Below are 21927 nucleotides of genomic sequence, written 5' to 3' on the forward strand. Positions count from 1 at the left end.
ATTCTTTGACATTGACTATCTTTCTAAACTTCCATCCCATGCTTCCTCTTCTATGAACTACACATCTCTGCTAATTATGAATTTCTTGGTTAATGGATTGTAGAGTTTGTATGCCTTGTATTCATCACTGTATCCAAAAAATATGCATTTCTACCCCTTGTTGTCCAACTTCTTTCTCATCCGAGACATGTGCATAAGCTACACATCCAAAAACTCTCATGTGAGTGACACTATGCTTTCTTCCACTCCATGCCTCTTTAGGAACAATGTTCTGGATGCTTTTGGTTGGACATCTATTCAGGATATATGCTGCACAAGAAACATCTTCAGCCCGATAGTCACTTGGAAAATGCTTTTCCTTCAACATACTCCTTTCCATCTCCATAATGGCCCTATTATTCCTTTCTACCACACAAATTTTTTGCGGTGTATATCTTGTTGTAAATTGCTTGTGAATTCTGTGCTCCTTGCAAAATTGAAGGAAGTCATTTGAGATGTATTCTCCACCTCTGTCAGTCCTAAGGATTTTGATGTAGTGTCCACTTTACTTTTCAACAAGAGCCTTGTATTAGCGAAAGCGCTCAAACACTTCACTTTTTTGTTTTAGGGGAAAGACCCATGTCTTCCTTGTGTAGTCATCTATGAAGGCCAGTACATAGTGACTACCACAAATCAATGGTCTTTGCATTGGTCCATATAAATCTGAGTGGACAATCTCCAAAGGTGCCTTTGCCCTCACTGACTTTCCTGCTGGAAATGTCTCTCTATGTTGGTTGCCTAAGATACATCCTTCACATATGTTGTCTAGTTTTTTTGAGTGGTAAACCCTTCACCATGCCTTTCCTATGTAGAAATTTCAAACCTTCAAAGTTGATATGTCCAAATCTCAAGTGCCATAACCAGTTTTCATCTTTTACCTCTGCTTGAAATTTTACTTGTGTGACAGCTACCTCTTTTCTTCCATCCTCTTGTGAGTTCATTGATAGTTGTTCTTGTGTACCTTCTTTCAAATCTGATCTTATCTTTAGGGGAAACATTCTATTGTTTGTCATATGAACCTTCGGAATCAGCTGTCTGCGTGGAGGCCTATCCAAAAAATTGTGTATCATTTTTAAAGAAGACATTGTAGCCTTTCTGCATGAGCTGTCTAACACTCATGAGATTATGTTTTAGACTGGGGACAAAGAAAACATCTGAGATGCATTTCTTCTCTCCCTTTTTTGTTAGGATATTAACTCTTCCTTTTCCCATGATAGAGACTTTGCTATCAGTCCCTAATGTCACTTCAGATTTCACACTTTCAACTAGATCAAAAAACATTTCTATGTTTCCTGACACGTGGTTGCTACACCCTGAATCTAGATACCATATATCACTTTGTTTTTCTTGTGCTACATTACAAGCTAAAAACATGCTATCATGGTTTTGATTTTCTCTTGTGAAATTTACATTTGGTTTGTTACTAATGTCATATTGCTTCTTTCTACATTCATTTGCATAATGACCATAGTTCTTACAGTAAGGACATTGAACTTGAGATTTATCATACCTCTAACCTTGTGCTTGATTTTGGCTTTGGCCTTGACTTGGATTTTGATTGCTGCCTCTTCCATTTGAGCTTGAAGGGCTGCTGCTTCCACCTATGTGTGGGCTTCTTCCTCTTCCTCTAGCATATGATCTTCCTCTGCCTCGACCTTGACCAAATGATACTTGTGTCTTGAAGGCATGCTCCAATGAGGAGCTTGCTGCTCTGTTCAGTCTATGCTTATGAGAAATCAGTGATGCATGAAGCTCATCCACTAAAAAATGTGAGAGATCCTTTGTCTCTTTTATGGCCACAACAATGGCCTCAAACCTTGCTGGAAAACTTCTCAAAACTTTCTCAACTATTCTTCTTTCCTCAACTGTCTCACCATGAGACCTGATTTGAGTAACCAACTTACTTACATGTGTAAAAAATGAGTCTATATTATCAGACTCTTCCATACAAAGTGTTTGAAAATCTCTCCTCAACATTTGTAGCTTTGGTTTTTTAACTTTTCCCATGCCTTGGTAGGCTGTTTGGAGGGTGTCCCATGCTTGCTTGGACTTCGTTGCTGTTGCAACCCTTGGGAAAATACTTTCCTGAACTGCTTGAAAGATATAAAAACCGGCTTTTGAATCCTTCTTCCTATTGTCCCTTAACACATCTCTTCCTTGTTGAGATAAGGCATTGCATGTTGCTGCATCTACTAGTTCTTCAAAACCATTCTCCACCAAATCCAAAATATCTTGAGAAGAAAACAGGGCCTTCATTGTAATAGCCCAATAATCATAATTTTTGCCATTAAACTGAGGTTTTTGAGGATTAGTCAAACTTGTGCTTGATGTTTCCATTTTTGAGCACAAAAAACACTTTCTACTTGCTGGTAAATATGCTAAACACAATCCACGCTCAAAACAATTTTCATTGTTAGTAAAAACACTTGTTTTTACACTAAGAATATTTAACCCGCTCTGATACCATGTTAGAAAAATTTATGAAATTTGATTTTTGTTTTCACGGAGGTGAAAGCCAAAGAGTTATGGCTTTCGCAAAGCTACTTTCATGAAACTAGGTTCGCGTACCATGAAGCTGATTTCACGCAGCTACCTTCACGCATCGTGAAGCTATTTCCTAGACTTGGATTTTTCGTAGCACAGAACTATTCCAGAGACTTAATGAATACTCACAGCAAAAACAACAAGATAGGTTTGGAGAAACACACTAAAACTTAGTATTCATTTATTAAACACGAAAATAAATTTACATGAGACTGCGATTCATTTACAAAGTAAAATAAGAGATTTACAGTGAGTTAAACTTACGTGGAATAACACAGAGTAAAACAGACTAACTGTTGTTTTCACGCGCCCACCAAAAATTGCTCCACCATTTTCTTCACAGAGACTTGCACTCCCTTTTTTTACTCTCTGAATCTCTAACCTCTCTACACTGTCAAGATGAGTTTTACATTCATATTTAACTCAACATACAATTTTTACATTTAGTTCATGACAAAGTAAAATAATTAATATGATGTTGTAGTTGAGTGTGTTCAGAATCACGTAGGTGTTTCTGGAGTGTGGGCAAAGGTTGCTGAATGAATGCTTTTCAACATCTGTTTACCAAAGTACTTAACCTCTTTAAATGACTTTGCTAAGTTTCTGAATGGTTCGCGTCTCGCTTCAGTCCTTCTATCTTCAAGCAGAGGCGCAACTTGAAAAAATACGTCTGATAGGTATGGCTACTGTCAGACTATTTATTATGGTGGTTGGGATTATTATCTCCAACACACTAGATGCATTAGCCCCTTACAGTTGTTCTGTAACCCACGCTTATATGAGAGAAACTTAACCTAGGTCTGAGGCCAGGTAACCTGATTTTGTCTTAGCTGGTGAATCTCCAACTCAAGATTTGTCTTGATATAAATATTGATTTGCCACTGGTCAAACTATTGGTTATAAAATGAGCTTTGGATGTAAATCTTAAACTTCTATGGCTTATTGGTAAACAAGGTAAAATGCAATTGCTGCAGGGGCGATGAAAAAGGTAAAGACAGTTCGAGAGCCAAAGTAAGGAGATTCATCAACGACAGTAAAGGTCGAAGCAAGGGTGGTAGGAGAAATTCATGACGTTGAGTGAGATCTTGTTGCACTTCAATTAGATCTTTATGCCCTTGACATTGAATGGAAAGCTCAACCTCCCAGTCGGACCTGTACAATACAAAGTGCCATTCCATTTTTCCATGAATCAATATATTAATCTTAATAGCTTGGTTCCCAAAACCTTTAATGTGTGGATTGGAAGCACACTCATTTCTAGATGTAACAAAGAGGGATGGGATTTCATACACTATGATCCATGGCATATTTCCATATATAGAACCCAATGCACCTTATTATTGTTCCTTCTGTTCCTGCCACGCATGGAAGAGAAGTATAGCATGCGCTTCTTCTTATAGTAGATCTGGGTCTCAGTGGTTAATATCTAAGCTGATGGGCTTGATTCACCTTATGCATCTTTATTCCTCTTATGTACATGAAAGGGGTCAGCCTTAGAGAATGGATGCTACGATATATGATATATGATTTATAACTATATAGGCCCTCATATAAGTGCACCAATAGGGATGATACATGGCCTACCACCCCATAGGGATGATACGCAGCTTCCTGTTGCACGTGCTCCTTACGATCCTTGACCGGGGTTACACTACTATATAGTCCCTGGGCCTTGGTGATGAAAGGGTAATTGCCTATTCTCCTACGCCTATAAGTGGTGAGAGTGAGCTTGCTTCTCCGGCGCCTGGCTATTGCCCTTCCAGTCTTCCTAGTTGGGCTGAGCTAATGATATCCGGGTCCAGCCCAGTAGTAGCAGCTTAACCACCATTAGATTAAGCTGTTGATTCTGTCGACCAATAAGTAGGACCAGTATACCTAGTTTACCTTGTTTAAGCACATGTATAAGCTCTTGATTCAGTACGAGTAGCATACCTTTCATTAGTAGCACGAATAGTTCTATACCCATAAGCATAAAAGCAAGCAGGAGCAAAGGCATCATCACTAGCTTACATGGTGGACTCAACAACATATCTTTTATGGAAGTTAAGACATAATCAATGCCTTTGGTGAATTTAAGGAAGTGGAATCAAATTGGAAAAACATAACATAGACCTATACCACCTGCTACACGACCCCCAAAGGCTAACCCATTCATCCACCTGAATTGTCTTTGGGTCTCACTGACTTTTCATGAAGAAAACCCTCTAGATGCTCCAACAAGCTTGCATGTCTATATTTGGGAGGCTCTCAACACTCCCAAAAGCCTACATGCCTACGTTTGGGAGGCTTTGGATGCTCCTACAAGCCTACATATCTACGTCCAAGGATTTTTTCCAACAATCCTATGCGAGAGTCTACAGAATTTAAGTAACTGTTTAAGCCAAGAATTCCCAGCACTGCAAAAACTTCGTGTAACTTTTAGGAATAACTAAAAACATAATGAAAATGACAAGTAACCAAAAACTAACTCTGGGACTAGGCCTCACTATCCCCAACCGGGATTGGCATTCTCTTCAAAACTTGGCATCAATGAGAGCTACAAGTCAAGGATACAAGAAAAAGCATGAATGACTGAAAATTCTTATGAAACATTACAATAAGGATCATCACCTTCTTCATTAACCACATATGGACATCAATTAGGTCTTCCATCTACCATTTTAAAAATTAAAAGTAAATACATGAAATAACCATGACATGAACGAGTCATTTAAACAAGCTTATAACCAACATAAAGCCATGGATATAACACTGAGATATCAACCATTAAATCCACCTATTAATAGGTACAAGAGAAAGAGAACCTAGCTTCCATTAAACATAGGAAAATACCGACCAGGTTTGGGACTTTCACGTTCCACTCGACCATAGACATGGTTGAGAGAAATCTCCCTTTAGCTAGTGAGCCTCGTGCCACAATACAAGCCTGAATGTGGGATCTCATGGATAAACCAATCCAAATCACAACCAATAGAATCCATAGGTTAAACCACATCCACCCTCACCAATCGTGATCACACCAAACTAGTGCTCTGATCACTAAACCGAGTAGAACTTGGAAATGCCATTCGAAATCCATCACTATCCTTGAGGAATATTTCGTCTCCTAGTTTCTCAGGCTTTACCACAATCCGATCTTGAATCACTAGGCCCTAAACTGAGACACCTCCCTTATGCTTTACCATGTATCTTTCCAAAACTGGTCAAGGGTTTCCTAGGACTTTGGGAATGAAATTTGAGACCACCTTTGCCTTGGATTCCAAAATCCATCCAGCAAATCCAAAGCTCAAAAACCAAGATCAAAATCCCAAAACACCATGGCATCCAAAAAGGTTGAGGCAAGGCTAAAACCACTGTGATGACACTAGAAAAACCATGCCACCAATATAAAGAGAACCATACACAAACATGCAAAGCGATGCATGTCAAAACCAACTAGGAAATCACACATGCAATGTGTTACATGCAAGTATTCCTGCTCAATTTGATTTTTTCTTTTCTTCCTTTCTTAATCCTTGCTTTCCTTCCTTTCCCTTTGCTTGCTCTTCCTTCCTTACTCGAAAGCTAGAGTTCTCCAAGAAAACTCCAAGTGTCTAAGAGAGAGAGAGAGAGAGAGAGAGAGAGAATAATGAGAAAGCTCCAAAAATTAACCAACAAAAGGTTAGCAAAACTTCACAACTATTCCTCAACATCCTTTTATAAATGATGCTTCTCATTTCTTCATTTTCCATTTTTTTCCTTCAATTTTCTCCTCACATGAAACTTGTGACATTTTACCTTCATTTTTTCCTAATTTCCTTTATTTTCATAAATAAATATAGCAAAGCAACTTTTTTCCTTTCAAATGCCTTTTCCATTGCATTTTCCATTTTACTTATCCATAATAACCCAAATGAAGACTCGCACTAGGATGTCTTGCCCAATATTTAGCTCGGGATAAGTGTCTCTTGCCTGTGGTCTTATTTTTTATTTTATTAACTTTTATTGTAACCCGGGTTTGTTATAGTGATTTCCTAGGTTAGATATGTTATTGTTTAGGATGCCTTAGGGAAAACCTTGTTATATCATTGGCTTGGAGTAGAATTGGTAATTATTATCATTCTCGTTGGTTGAGAGAAGTGTTCTTATCCTTGTGAATTTTCTTGGCAGCCTAAAACTAACAGATAAGTAATTATGTTTTGTTAAGTTTTATTTTAGAATATAAAATGTTAATTTAAATGACAATAGTGTATAGAATCTTTACTAAAACCTTGTCCTAATTTATAAGTAGTAACTTGTGGTAAAGGATTGAGAAGAATTTATGTAAATAGTGGAATATGAATTTTGTGCAAATACTATTATAATTACAGTAGCAATTTGTGAAAAGAGAATGGCAAACTACATGTTTAAAATTTTGTATAGAAGGGTTTGGAAAATGTGAAGGTAATTATATAAGTGCTATAGTTAAGAGTTTTTACGCTCTTTCTGTGACTTTGATATTATAAATAATATAAACATAATTGTTATACAAACATGGTAGTTCCTAGGTAATAGACATAATTCCATACTTGGGATAGTCCATATATATATATATATATATATATATATATATATAGGTTCTCTAGAAAGGTGGGAAGAAGGTTCCAGAGAAAATAGGATCCTGCCTACTGATGAGCCCCAAAAATGTGCAATTATTTGGGCTCATTCAACCTCCTAATTTGACGTAATCCACCATTCTCATTGGTTTATTGCATGTTTTTGATTATTTTTATGTTAATAGAGTGAATTTGGTTAGTCATTATGCCAACAAGTCTAATGGGTGCTTTGTGTAGCCTTTTTGGTCAACTTGGAGACAAAATTGAAGGTCTTAATGAGCACTTGGCAGCCAAATTCGTGGGAGAACAAGCTAGAGGATTTGTAGGAAGGTGTCCCCTTCATTTATGGGCCCTTACCTCGAATTCTCCACCATCAGCTCAGAGTTCAAAGGCCACCAAATCAATGAGCACAAGGGCAGCCAAGCAAGTCAAGTAGGACTTCTGTTAACTACAAGTCTTGGGCAGCCAAGTCCCTAAATTTTAGGAGGACTGTTGGGTCCTCAAATTGTATAAATAAGAAGGCTTAGGGCCTCAATTGGGTTAGCTAGTTGGTAGTCATTTTTGTAGCTAGTAGTTAGTCAATTTGGTTTTTTTGCTCTTTGTAAGCCAGTTTTGGCATGACATTAGACTTTTGATTATGAATAAAGGCAAGTAGATTTGGATCTAATTCTGAGCTTTTAAGAGAGCAATAGATCTCCTCTTCTTGTAGTGTTATTTCCCTTTCTTTCCAGCACTTTGTTTACTTGTTTTGATATGCATTTCAAGAACACAGTTTGCTGATTTGATTTCTTTAATAGGATTGAGTAGGATTGGTTTATGATTAAATTATTTTCAGCTGCTTAGATTAGGATAGGAGGTTTGTAATCCACTGGAGCTCCAAGAAAAAGGTTGTCAGTTTCTTCACTACCATCTCTGTTTGGGGATTGGGGTGCAGTCCATATCAACCACCAAAAAGAAACGCAGTCTTTTACTTCCATGCAAGCTACAACATAGTCATTGAAGATCCATCCATGCACTTTTGATATTGAACCATACTTCTACATTTTTCCTTCCATGCACGGCTTCTTTTCTCAGTTTTACATTGCTGTTCATTGGTTTAATAGCACAGGTAGCACAAGTTAATAGATTCTCGTTTTTGGTGCAAGACATAAGCAATTTGTTTTATTTACACTGCTCAGTATCATTCCACTTCCGTCTTATTCTTCTTAACCACGCCTAAAGCCACCTACTCGACCTCTGTTCAGCTTGTTTACCTTCCAACTCATCCATTGCCACGTAGCTTCATCTTTTTGACCTTTCGTTGCTGCCATCCTTCTATCCACCAGTCAACTCCGTGCACTCTCTCTCCATCTTATTCGTCTGCCCCTGAGCCATCACAAGTTCCATCTCCACCTTACCTATCCACCCAAGCTGTTCCATCACTTCACCATCACCCAAAACTTCCACTTACAGCACATCCTGTAGAAGTTAGCAGACTTCCTGTAGAATTCCTTAGTTTCCTGTAGGATCCCCTGCAGACATCCTGTAGAAGCCTGCAAACTTGGTTGCCGAGCATATGAACGTTGTAGACTTCTGAGGGCTGATGCTAGGGACCCTCTGGGACCTCTCCTAGCCATCCTGACCTTTCCCAAGCTTTCTCTCCCTTCGCACCACCTCTGCACAGCCAAACCCTAATAAGAAACAAAGTCATAATCACTCCATCCGCTTAAGCAAAAATACAAAAACAGTGTTCTTTTTCATAGAAGTAGTTTGAGTTCATGCATTTCACATCATTAGAGGTAATGGCATCCTTTTTAGACATTTTCACTTTCACTATTGCATCATAGAGGTCAAACTAGTCAAATTAGGGTTTACTAGGGTTTCATGTTTTGGTTGGCTTTCAGTTCACTTTTGCAAAGTAGATCAATTTCCCTCGAGATAGCCTTCGTCCATCATTTAGAAAGCTTCTTCTGAAGAGCATATAGAAGTTGGCTTGAGCCCTAGCGGACTTGTGCCAGCTGACCAAGTGACAGCTGCGACAATAGCTAGTACTTGTGCATACAGAACCATCGCTTCCAAGTTTGTACAAACTACCGCGTTGATAAAATTAGAGATAGGGAGCTCCAGGAGTTGTAGCATTATTGATACAATACTGGAGCCCACCATCTTTTTGGCACCGTTGCCGGGGAAGCGGTGGAGTATTGGTGATTGTTTCTATTCTTCTATTTTCTACTACAACCTTCTGCTAAGTAGTTTATTTCATTTCCATTATGCAATTTCATTTATGCAAAAGTAGATTAGCATTTCTTGCTTTCATAGATTAGCATTTCAATTCCGCAATTTCATTTCTGCAAGCGTAGAGTAGCATTTCAATTCCGCAATTTCATTTCTGCAAGCATAGATTAACATTTCAATTTCGCAAGCGTAGCCTAGCATTTCATTCCTGCAATTTCATTTGAGCAAAATAGAATAGTCCTTTCCTGCTTTTATTTCAATTCCGCATTTTCATTTTTGCAAGATAGTTAGTTGCAGTTCAATCTATTTTAGTTTTGCAAGTAGAAGTAGGAAAAAGCAAAAATCAAGCAAAAAGACTTCATTTCATGCCCTGTAGGAGTAGAGATAAGTTAGAAAAATGATTGCACAACCCCCCACTGCTTCACACAGCCAACGTTATCTCTTCTTCGATGGCTGTGATTAAAGAACCCCTGGGTGGACATCAAGGCATATTTAAAGAACCTCTAGGGGAGAAGAAGAAGAAAACATTCCTCTGGAGCAAATGGCTGCAAGTAGAGATGTTCGGAGCAACATCTTGTCCAAAGATGAATTTGAAAATCAGATCAAAGATTTCAAGAGTGATATGAGGCAGTTTCTTGCCATGCAACTGGATACCTTGCGGATCCAAAAGAAGCAAGAGGAAGCCAAGAGCGCTTTGGTCATCTTTTGTTGTAGGTGCACTAGAAAGCATCCTAGGAACGAATGTCCAATGCACCCTCTAGAAGTGTGTTTCATCTGTGAAGAATACCATCCTACAGATCAGTGCCCTTCCTTGCCCAGAATCAAAGCTACATATCAAAGAGCCAAGGGAGCCACTGAATCACTCTGTTATATGAACCAAAGGAGGCCACATGGACCCATACCCTACCAGCAGGAACTGCAAGGGACACCCGAGACCTATTATGACCCTTATCAAGCCACTTTCATGCCTTCTTGGGGTCCCCCTGCTCATCCTTCCTGGTCTACACCTCCTCCTTGGTCATATCCTCCTTGTTCCTTCACAGATCCATATTATGCCCTACCAGTTGCTCATTCATTTCAATCTTATGCTCAGCCACAGCCTCAGTGGAATGCACCTTATCAGGAGTGGAGGCCCCAGTACAACTCTCATCCCGCTCATTTTCCTCCACCACCTCCTCATCCACAACCATTGCCTCCTCCTCCACCAAGTGTTATAGACATTTTTGTGCCTTACAGCATGAAGCATGAAATGTCAATAATCTAAGGGATCCAAAGTCCCTAAACATGTTGTTCCTACCCCTAGAGGAACAAGGTCAGCAAACCACAGCACTGAATATCAGTTCTCCACCTGAAAACACTCAAAAACAAGCTAATTCTGGATCATGTCAACTGCTCCACTGAGCATCTGCGCTGAATGTCAACTGATCCACTGTGTACCTGCGCTGAATGTCAACTGCAAAGAAGGCTACCTGCGCTGGGCGAGTTTGGCCAAGTGGCACAGTCATTCCTCAAGGTGTCAATGCCCAGGAAGCTTCCAAAATGGCACTTGGATCAGAGAATTCGACTGGTGATGAGTAAGAGGGTCTAGATATCCAAGTGGAAGCAAGAACCTCCAAATGGACTCAAGAACTGAAGAATAACTGAAGTGGGAGAGGACACTAGTCAGCTTCATGTCAGCCTCAAGCTGACTCATCCTTTCTCCAAAACTCCTATATATAGAGCTCTCTCATGAGGTCTAAGGAGGCTGGAATCTTGTGAATGTAAGGAAGTTCTGTTGGTTTGAATATAGAACTATTGGGTGATTTTCTTGAAGGAGGTGAAGAGGAGATTTCTTTCTGCTGGGAGGTGATGCTGGATTGGGCCTCTTATGGTTGTATCACTTCCTGAACTTCACTTCTTCCATTAATAAAGAATTTGAGGTTCTTCTATATGCATGTGTCTCAATGATGTGTTGTTATACTTGTGTATTTGATTTATTCTAATCCTTGAATCAATCATGAATGTATGCTTCTTGTAGTTTCCCTTTCTTGTGATTTTGCAGGATCTTGGTGTAGCCGGGCCAATAAAAGAGCAAGGAGCTGGGAGCAAGCAGCAAAGAGAGAAGATTGGATCAATCATTAGCGGAAGACATCGGTTAGTGGATCTCTTTCTCCCCTCTCTTACATCTCATAAAGAAGTAATCTCGAATATCTTTGCTTTGATTGTTGCTGAGGTACTATCACCCTTAGAGTGGGATAGGGTCATTCCATATTGGATACTTTTCCCAAAAACAAATTGGCGACTCCACTGGGGATCGTATCTTGTTGGTTGTTTGTGTTTTTGCTATTCATTTAATAAACACAGGGAGTATCGAATCGAACTGCATTTGGATCTTTCAAATGCAAAGTAGAGGGCAGCTACTCTAGCTCAGTTTCTGGGCATGTTTATGATTTGAAGAGCTGATCCACAAGGACTCTGAACAGCTCTTAGTGATAGCTTTTCATCCTCCTTTTCATCCCTTAGTGTGTACTTGACTGATAGCTTCTGATTTGGCCAAAAACTGTGAATTTTTTAGCAATCTGTGACCCGGAAACTGAGAAAAACGAAAGTTTATCTCTTCAGTGCAGGCACTGTGAAGGCAGTCTGCATTTCAGCGCAGATCCCGAAGGGGCTACCTGCGCTGAATGTCAAACTGATAGTGTACCACCTGCGCTGAACCAGTTTTGCCTTGTGCTACTATGGTTCCCTGCTGTTTATTGCCCTGTTTTCATCCTTGTTTTTGCAGCCTGTTATCAGTCAATGTACCTATCTGAAACCAACTTTCCTTGCCACTATTCCGCCTCGGTTGTATAAAGAAACTGTATTTGTTCTTTGTGTATTTCTTATATCATTTTCAGTTTCCCATAACGAAAGTGAACTAGTCGTGCTGTGGCCTCTTAGATCTAGACCTGTGATAAGTGTCGTTTTGATCTTAAGAGTTAGTTTGTTTGCTGTTCATAGCTGATTGAGATTTTGCTTTCATCATATGGTTTGAATTTATATATTTCTAGTGTCGAAACAAGTAAATCTTAAGGTGTCTTTTGATTTTGGACAAGCTTGTTCGCTTTCACTTGAAATCAAATTCAAAGTTATACAACAACTTTCTTTTTGTATTACATCAACATTAAGAAAGAGAAAAGAAATACCTGCATTTTGCATTTTACATTTGATAAGTTTGTATGTTGATTTAGGGAAAAGTGCATTAGTGTATGCTCTTTGATCTATTTGAAAAGATGATGTCTTTCTTTTCCCTCAGTAGTTAATATTTTCATAAGTCAAAAAGATTGAAAAAGCTTGCTTCTCATCTTAGACTGCATTTAGGAATTTGTATCAAACATCTCATGGTGAACCTTGAAAGGCAAACTTTAAAAAGATCAACTTAAAATATATTGAATGAACCTAACAACGCTTTGAAACATAACACAAACACATAGAGGTATAAGCTAGAGACGTGTTCCGGCGTCATTAAACGTAGTGACTGTCGATCTCGAAGAAGGTGGGTGATTCCTCCTGAGAGTCGGTGGCACTAATACGGACTTGTGCTCCCACGTACCGTCGCGTATATATTGGGAGACCCCTATAGGCATATATCTTTTATCCATAGGAAGCCGTGTCGGCCGCCCTACTGATCGCAATGCAGTGAACACAACATTCACGAAGATCGACCACTCGTACCGTAAAACGTATTCTGTGGTTTTGCGAAAGGTTTGGCACACCCTCTGCCTAGATCTCTAGAGAAGTTTCTTTTGGCCTTTTTCAAACTCTATAACAGAAAATGTCCATCCGAGCATTTGTCACTTCGGGCTCGTTAAAACATCGAAGGAGACTAGAGTCATCTTTAGCTTTTTCTCGACTCTTAAAAAGTGAAAAAGCAAGTTGTGTCTAAAAGCGTCTAATAAAATTCATTCAATTCGGAAACACAAATTTCCCCTTTTAATATTTTGATTGATCGAGTAATCCGCAATCGTGGAAGAAAGTCAATTGAAACCCCGTCGTTCGCGGAGGCTTACGAGTCAACTGTCTTTGTCTCCGGAATCACAAACAGTACGGACAAAGCGAACTCGTTTAACCGGTTCAAAATCTCCTTTAAAAGTTAGAACAAGTGTTCCAACTACATCTGAGGTTCCGGTTACTCCAAACATTTCTGGAAACCCTTCCTCTATAGAAGAAGTTCAACAGCCACAGAAGGACAATAATACTGATCCTAGTCTGGGGGAAAATACTTGTGTAACTGAACCAGTTCCATCTGTAACCGGTCCAGAGAGTTTTGTTCCTCAAACAACCGTTGCTGTCGAAACAACCACTTCTTCGGCACCAGAAATATTTTACGGACCTGACGGTCTTCCTCTTCCACTGGGTTTGATTGTGATAGAGGAAATTGCAGAGGATCCGCAAGCAAGTACTCCAACCCATTTTGGAGTCGGGGTCACTCTATTTCCTTCATCAGAAGTTAATCCACCACAAGTGGAAGTTCCTGTAGAATCGCTAGGCAATCTATTGGATAGACTTAAAATGTCTAAACAACCGTCATCATCTAGGACTGTGTCAAATGACACAACGACAGTAGAAGCCCCTGCCGTCGCTCCGACGATGTTTGCCGGCATACCAGCTGTCCCGACTAGCTCACAACCGCTAGAAGGAGTCCACCAAGGGACTATTCCGACAGTATGGTCTCTTCCAGTTTGTTCATCCGGAGTAATATTCGGCAACTCTTACGTTGAAACTCGACAGATTGATCCTCATGGAGGTCAATTTGGGCCATCCAGTCCTCAAGGACTAACAATCCCTCTGAGTTCCGGATTGCTACCGTATGGGGGGCAGTATGCCCTTTCATTACCTCCTCCGGGAGGATATCCATACGGCAGTTCTCAACAGTATTCAGGTTATACTGTAATTGCATCAAGTAGTTGGGTACCTATGCTACCTCAACAACCAAGGGTTGTATATTCTATGCAACAGTGTGTACCTATGACGAACATCCCAACCACACCGGCTATTGTAACAGTGTCACAAGTTCAAGCGATGCCTATTGCATGTCAACCTCAGATTTCTCAGGTTGTAATGCAACAGCCCCTTGAACATGGGTCACAACCACAATCGCCAACTGGTGGGGTGACACAGGTCCAAACAGGTACAATTACCCCACACCTTGGTCCAATGGTTAGCATAGCACAACAGAACATGGCTTCACAACCATGGTTAGTGCAATACCAATAACCATAATTCCAGCAAGTATACCAAGGTTCTGAGCAGCAGATCTTTGCGAACAGTGGACAACCGTATATCCAAAACGGTCAAAATCAACCACTTTACAGTGGCCAAATCCACCAACCGTATTAGTCATACAAACATCAATTACATTATGCTGGTATGCAAAGGCCCACTGCTCAAGCGATTCCATCGTACCCTGGTTATGCTTCGCCTAACCTGAATCAACAGTTGCCATTCGTGGAAACTTTAGAGTTACCCGATTTACACCGATTAACCAATGATACGATTGCTTATGCCCCTTGGTGGCCAGCGATTCCTCATAAACTTCCATCTGACATTCCTAAATTCAATGGAAATCCAGGTGAAGACCCATCGAATCACGTGATGACTTTTCATCTGTGGTGTTCGTCGAACACCCTAAACGATGATTCGATAAGGCTTCGCCTTTTTCAGAGGACATTGACAGGTCCAGTGGCTAAATGGTATATTGAATTGCCAAGAGCCTCTTTCGGAAATTTTAGTTCCCTAGCCACGACTTTCTTAACCCATTTTCAATTACCGATAAGGTATGAAACGGGAACGGAAATATTAACCAACTTCAAGCAGACAACTGCCACCCATATATCTGATCATATACATGAGTGGCGTCGTCGTCGTAGGATGGTGAAAACATATGTGCCCGATCAGCTATTAGCTGACTGGTTTATAAAGTCGTTACTTCCTGCTATTACGGAAGATGTGGCCAAGGGGGGAGTCGTAACAGAGGAGCAAGTTATTGCTCGTGAACAGTATTTGGACTTAGTTTATACTCAGTCCGGCACACTCTATGACAAAATACCTGATGCTCCTAGACCGGAATTTTCAATCCCTCCTCCTCCTAAATCAAATAGTGACTCTCATGCCGGTGATGGCGTGATTGGCACAGAAAACACGAAATCGATAAAGGCTTCGACAAAGAAAGCCCGTAAGAATTCGGATCAAAATGAAAAGAAGAAATTCTTGCTTCGGAAGTAAATGCCGTATCAGCAGATAAAGGCAAAGAAACCAATCAACCAGGAAGCAAGAAGAAGCAAAACAAAGGGAAGAAGAAGAAACAGGGTGAGTCATCCCCTGGAAAAAATTCTTCAAACCCTCCTGGGAAAGGGAAACAAAATTATCCATGTCTAATATGTGATGATAAGGATCATAGCACAAAGAATTTCCCATTCAAAGCTGAGTTAAAGAGGTTCTTTAAAAGTTCCCAAACCTCAGTTGTGTTAACTGATCCATTTCCCAACCCAGGTCAAAATCTGGTTGATAGTGGAAATGCTTCCTCGTTGCAAGTACTCATGTTGTCGGTTTCGAAACAGCAGAATGATGCTTTGATTTCGACAAGGAACAAAGATTATGGGAATCCTCAGCTGTCGAACGAAAAAGGTAAAGATCAACCAAGTAGTTCGACAACAACTTCGACAGAAGTTGTACCACCCATCATCCCTGAATTAACAATAAAACCGCCAAAGGGTGTAGTACACAAGTCGACATTTAATCCTCGCGCCAGAGCGGCGCAACATTATAACATAGTGGAAGATTTGGCACAATCGCCATCCGCTATGTCGACTCTTGAAGTACTACAAAATTGTCCAACCCAAAGGCAGGCGTTGTTATCAGCAATTGGTGGGGTTGATCCTAAGGATTCCAATCTTGTATCCTTTGATCACAAAGGATACGATCCTCAGTTACCAGCTCAACTAGCTTTCCTTATTCAAGTGAAAGCCCTCAACAAAACTGTTCACAGAACAATTATTGATGAAGGAGCATCAACATATATTATGTCGATGAGTTGCTGGAAAACTTTAGGATCTCCAACCTTGTCGCGATCTTCGACAACATTAAAAGCTTTCGACGGAAGGACTTATACCCCATACGGTATCCTTAATAACTTAAAGGTTGAACTAGGAGGAAAAACAGTAGAAATTGATGTTGAGGTTATCGATGGAAATCTTGACTACAACATCCTACTGGGAAGACCATGGATTTATGCCATGGTAGCTGCTGTGTCGACTTATTTTAGGAAGATCGCATTCATGTTTGAAGGAGGGATTACGGTCTTCGACCAACAGAATTTCCTCCCTAATGGTTCACAAGTTACAGGAAGCATTCCCATGATCCATGAAAGCAACCATTCGCTTCAAGATATCGGAGTAGGATTATTGAAAGACCCCACATTGATGGGAACTTTCACGCTACCACCTCCTATTTATATAGGAAATGTACCATTTGTAGCAACCTGCAACATGATATCTTCTACGAAGGTCGACATGGATCGTGCAATGGTTTTGCCACCAAGCCCTTTATAAATATTGTAGCAATCAATATTTCAAGCATGGGAGGCGAACCCAAATCAACGCTCGTCAAGCGTTTGGGTAGATAGGTCTAGAGAATATGGAACCCCATTAGATCCTTGGTCGAAAGTGCATGGGACTGACGAAGGAATCTTACAATCAATGTTGATTGAGGGGGCACCATGGAATGAACACCACCATCGTTCCCTTCTTCCGGAATATGAAGAAGATACTCAGTGTGACCTTTATCACCCGTCAGTTTTTGAATTCCTAACAAATACTGTAAATACGGTGGATTTCGAGCGAAACTTATCCAATATTGAAGAGACTATAGCCATAAATATCTTGACCAAGACAAATGTTGTAGAGAATATTTATGTCGGCAAAGGTTGTTCCCCTTCAGAACTGGAAATATATAACGCTCTTTTTCACGAATTTAGAGATTTCTTTGCTTGGTCATATGATGAAATGCCAGGCATTGACTCGAGTATCGTTGAACATGAAATGTATCCTGATGTCAAACCAGTAAGACAACGGCTTCGGCAGGTGCACCCCAAGAAAGACGCTGCCATTAAGGTGGAAGTTGAAAAACTCCTCCATGCTGGATTCATCTACCCGGTTCCTCTAACCGATTGGGTATCGAATATTGTCCCTGTTATGAAGAAACAAGGGAAGATTAGAGTGTGTGTCGATTATAGGGATGTAAACCAAGCTTGTCCGAAGGACAACTACCCTACACCCTTCATCGACCAGATAATTGATGAATGCGCCGGATGTGAAATCTTTTCATTTATGGATGGATTTTCCGGGTATAATCAAATAAATATCCGCCCACAGGACCAGTCAAAGACTGCATTTATTTGTCCGTGGGGCACATTCGCTTATCGAAAATTACCCTTTGGTTTAAAGAACGCAGGGGTGACGTTTCAGAGGGCAATGAATTATGCCTTCCATGACATCAAGAACATTGTTCAACCTTATCTCGACGATCTTTCGGCTCATTCGCGAAAGTGGACTGATCATCCGCAGCATTTAAGAGCGATATTTCTACGTTGCCGACACTACAAGATAAGGCTCAATCCACACAAATGTGTGTTTTGCGTCGGTTCTGGTCGTTTACTTGGCTTTGTAGTCTCTAAGGACGAGATTCGTCTCGCCCCCTGCAAGGTTCAGGCAATCATTAATTTGCCTCCACCTTCAAATTTGCTTCAGATTCAGAAACTCCAAGGGAAAGCAAACTTTCTGAGGAGGTTCATTCCAAATTACGCAGAACTTGCTAAAGGTTATACTCGTCTTTTGAAAAAGGATGTACCTTTTGTCTGGGACCAGGTGGCGCAAGCTTCCTTTGATGCTCTGAAAGATTGTCTAGTAAAAGCATCATTAATGTACGCCCCGGACTATCAAAGAGATTTTAACCTGTATCTGGCTGCAGCGGATACGACCATTGCAATGGTTTTAGTTCAAGAAGTCGATGGAATTGAACATCCTATCTATTATTTAAGTAAAAACTTAAATGATACAGAAAGTAAATATTCTTATGTTGAAAAACTAGCGCTTGCAGCTGTTCAAGCGATTCAAAGGTTTCGACATTATGTCCTCTTTCGGAAAACTACCATCCTGTTAGATTGCAACCCCATGACTTATATACTGTCGCGACAGTTGCTGGGGGGCAAATATTCAAAATGGATAGCGATCCTTCAAGAGTTTGATATGGAATTTGTAAAATCCAAATCAAAGAAGGCTCTAGTTTTCGCAGAATTATTATGTGATTTCCCATCGTCGTCCAACGATGAAACATCGGAAGAGTCAATCGTGGATGAAAGTTTTTTTCTGATATCTGCAAGCGATGAAGGGTATGGAGATATCATAGTTTATCTCCAAACCCAAAAGTTCTGGCCAACCACCTCTCGATCCGAAAAAAAACGTATACGATACCAAGCAAAAGACTACATGATCGTCGGTGATACACTTTACCGTCGTGGTCTCGATACAGTTCTGAGGAGGTGCCTTACCCATGAGGAGGCCGAAAAAGCCCTGAATGAGTGTCATTCAGGTGTGTGTGGGGGGCATCAATCTGGATATGCAACAGCACAAAAAATCTTACGAGCAGGATACTTCTGGCCAACCATGTTCAAAGATTGCATAACCGCAGTCAGAAGTTGCCATGCTTGTCAAATTTTTGATAGCAAAACCAGACGACCACCCACACCTTTACATCCAATAGTTGCTGTTGGGCCCTTCTCCAAGTGGGGCATCGATTTCATGCAATGTAACCCCACCTCGACCGGGGGGCATGGGTATATTATAGTCGCTGTTGACTATTTTACCAAATGGGCCGAGGCAATGCCTACATTGGATAACACTGGTGAAACAGCTGCCCTTTTCTTTTTTCAATCATGTAGCCGCCAGGTTCGGCGTACCACAGGCTATAGTTATAGATCATGGGTCGCATTTTCGCAATCACATGATGGTCGAATTAGCTACCAAGCTAGGGCTATCTCACGACAGCTCTACCCCATATTATCCGCAAGCAAGCCAATGTACAAGTTGAAGCAATCAACAAGGTCCTGAAGCGTATGTTGCAAAGGATGATCGGGGTTCATAAAAGAAGGTGGCACCTAATCCTGTACTCAGCCTTGTGGGCTTACCGAACATCGGTAAAGAACGCAACCGGGTTCACACCTTTTCAACTGGTGTATGGCCTGGAAGCAGTCTTGCCAATCTAGTGCGAAATTTCGTCACTTAAACTCGCAATTGATCTCCTCCTCGGAACTTCAGAAGAAGAGGCTCGTTTCTTGGAATTAATCCAGTTGGATGAAACCCGTCGTGATGCCGCTTTGGCTAACGAAGCCCATAAGAAACGAGTCAAGGCTCAGTTCGACAAAAATGTCAAACCCCGTGTCTTCTCAGAAGGTGATTTGGCCTTACTTTATGACCAAGAATCCGATAAATTGGGAGCAGGTAAATTCAAGTCCTTATGGATGGGCCCCTATATTGTTAAAAGGGTGTTAGCAAAAGGGGCCTACGAGTTAATGGATTACGATGGAATTCCACTGGCGCAGCCCCGTAACGGGATGTACCTTAAGCCTTACTATGCTTAAATAGTAACCTGCATGCTTTTGTTGTATTTTGTTTTCGCTAAAAGTATTTGTTCTGGTTGAGTGATCCACATATTCCATTTGTTGCAGATGTCAAACCTTCTGGAGACATGTGTTGGATATGCCGACGGAGTGAGTCGTAGTTCGCGGAACCTATCCTCCGCAGCTTGGGCCATTTTTGATCCAAGCGGCGAGTTAGTAAGTTTCAGAGGTGTGTGTATTGGGAAATCAACGGATAACATCGCTGAGTATAGCGCGTTGATAGAACTACTCTCTAATGCCATCACACGTGGCATACGCTGACTAATTATCAGGCTAGACTCACAGCTCGTAATACTACAACTCAATGGTATATATTCTGTTCGCAATCCAGCTATTTATCGCATGTTCCTAAGGGTTAAGATCTTGGAAAGACAATTTGATTCAATTCAATACCAACATATTTCCAGGAACTTAAACACATTAACTGACTCATTAGCAAACTATGTGTTAGATAGACATTTGCAACATTTATAAAAGGGATACATCATCAAAGATTGTACATATGGATCGTATAACTCAATCAGAATAAAACTCGAAAATCAAAATATATATAAGCTATTTATATAGTTCATACATAATGTTCTGTAACCAAGACAAAATTGGTCATATGACCTAAAACTAAAAAAGATGCTAGGGGGCACCCTAGCCTAGTGGTGCTCATGATAGCACGTCACGGCCTGTGCAATCATGCGCAAGAGATGAGTTCATCGTCGAGGGACACCAGTAGTGTGTCGCTGCAGCTGATCAATCCTCACATCGGGAATGCCGAGAGTAAGGCTCTCAACCTGCTCCTGCACAGCTGTAAGGGTCTCAGTATCGTCAAGGTCGCGGAGGATAGCTCTCCTAGCAGGCTCCACTGCCGGAGCAACAGCTGGCGGTCTCGGACGAACTGCTGGACGAACAGGACCAACATCTGCGTGCACCCAAGAGTGTGATTAAAAGTATTGATAGAATAAAGCACAACAACATTATAAATAAGATCAATAAACAGTAATATGGTCAAAGAGTTTACCAATAACGCCCCACTGTTCACCATCCGGTAACACCAAATCCGGATCACCTCGGAAATCCATACCCACATATGGATACTCGGAGAAGACCATCTCCTGGCGCTCGAACCACCTGAAGAAGGCCTCAGTAAAAGTAATCTGAGGTTGACCAGCATGCCTAGACATGTGATCAACCCACCTTTGCATGCGTGGCTCGGTCGGAGAAAGCAAGTCGAGTATGATGTACTGAGGCTGCATCAGTGGGATTTTCTCCAAGGCGAAGGCAGTCAGAATAGAACCAAACCCAAAGTTGTTTAGCTTCCCGTCCTTTACCTTGGTCAACTAACTTTTCATCTGAACAAGTACTGCATCACACCAGTTGAATACTTTCGGTTGGAGACACTCCAAGGCGTGCTGCATATAATATCTGTTGGCAACATGTAGAGCTGCGCTACCGGCCATCCTACCAATGGTATACAGAATGGACCTGAGAGACCTGTCAGTAATCTCACGGATAACAATCTTGCCATCTCTGCTCGGCTGAGAACCTTCCCTGCAATACTGGCGGACATAATCTCTGGTGGAATCGGTCCCCCGGGCCGTACCTGACAAGGAAATGGGGGCACCTCGTCTTGACAACCCAGTCAAGAAGTACATGTCCTCTATGGTCAAGGGGATGGACTTTCCCCTAATCTGGAATACTTGGTTAACAAGATCCCAAGCATCAAGCATATACTGCAGCAAAGTAATCTGTGCTCTCATGCTAGAGATACGGAAAAACTTCAGCAGGCCACAGTTCCGCAGCGCGTTCACCGTGACCGGGTCATGGAGGGCAATCATGTCCTCCTCTTCATGTTCTCGTTCTTGCCATGTA

The sequence above is a fragment of the Pinus tabuliformis genome, chromosome 2_2, assembly GCF_031772625.1.
Source record: "Pinus tabuliformis cultivar Carrire ecotype Pingquan chromosome 2_2, CPIR1, whole genome shotgun sequence".
Lineage (NCBI taxonomy): Eukaryota > Viridiplantae > Streptophyta > Pinopsida > Pinales > Pinaceae > Pinus > Pinus tabuliformis.